Source organism: Acyrthosiphon pisum, chromosome X (assembly GCF_005508785.2).
Source record: "Acyrthosiphon pisum isolate AL4f chromosome X, pea_aphid_22Mar2018_4r6ur, whole genome shotgun sequence".
NCBI lineage: Eukaryota > Metazoa > Arthropoda > Insecta > Hemiptera > Aphididae > Acyrthosiphon > Acyrthosiphon pisum.
In genome coordinates, this window is record NC_042493.1 from 98407012 (window position 1) to 98407800 (window position 789).

Consider the following 789-nt stretch of genomic DNA (forward strand, 5'->3'; position numbering starts at 1 on the left):
AGTGGACGATGAATGTATTGATTTTACAATGATGTGTGTTTTTTTTTTTATTTTTTTTTTAATTTTTTTTGTGTCTGTGTACACGATAAGTTGTCCAAATAATGCTACGATTTTCAACTTCAGTATCTTGTTCGATCAGAAAGTGAATATCGTTGGTGCATTGGGGAGGTCAAAATTTAAATTTCCCAGTAGTTTTCAAAAGCGCCGGGAAAAACAAAAGAAAAATTAAGGAAAAACGGGAATTTTTACGGAAAATCGATTTTCCACAAAATTGAATTTGATTTTTGGTGTAACCTTAAAAAAAATGACCGTAGATACATGAAATATTGACTGAATGTTTATATTAGCATTTTCTATACACCATAACATTTTCAAAATATTTTGATGTATTTTGAGCTCTTTACGGACATTTTTATTTTCCATTTTTTTTTAGTTTTTTTTCTAAAAATATCAATAAAATTTTATTTGTTGGATAAAAAAGCTTGAAAATTTAATAGAAGGCTCCTAGTATATTTTTTCAAAGGCAGATGAAAAATATTAAAAATCGTTAGTCACAGTTTTTTTTTTTAAGCATTTAAAGTTCAAAAAATGACAAAATATGGAAAAATCACGAAAATTTGCAATTATTTCGAGTTATAAATTTCATAAAAATTTTTCTTTTTAAATCTAAGATTTTAAAATGTAATACAAGATTCCTTATAGGATAATCTACCTTTACCAAAAAAAAATGTCTATAAGAAACTCAAATTAAATTTTTATGGGCGTTTGAAATTCATATTTTACAACATT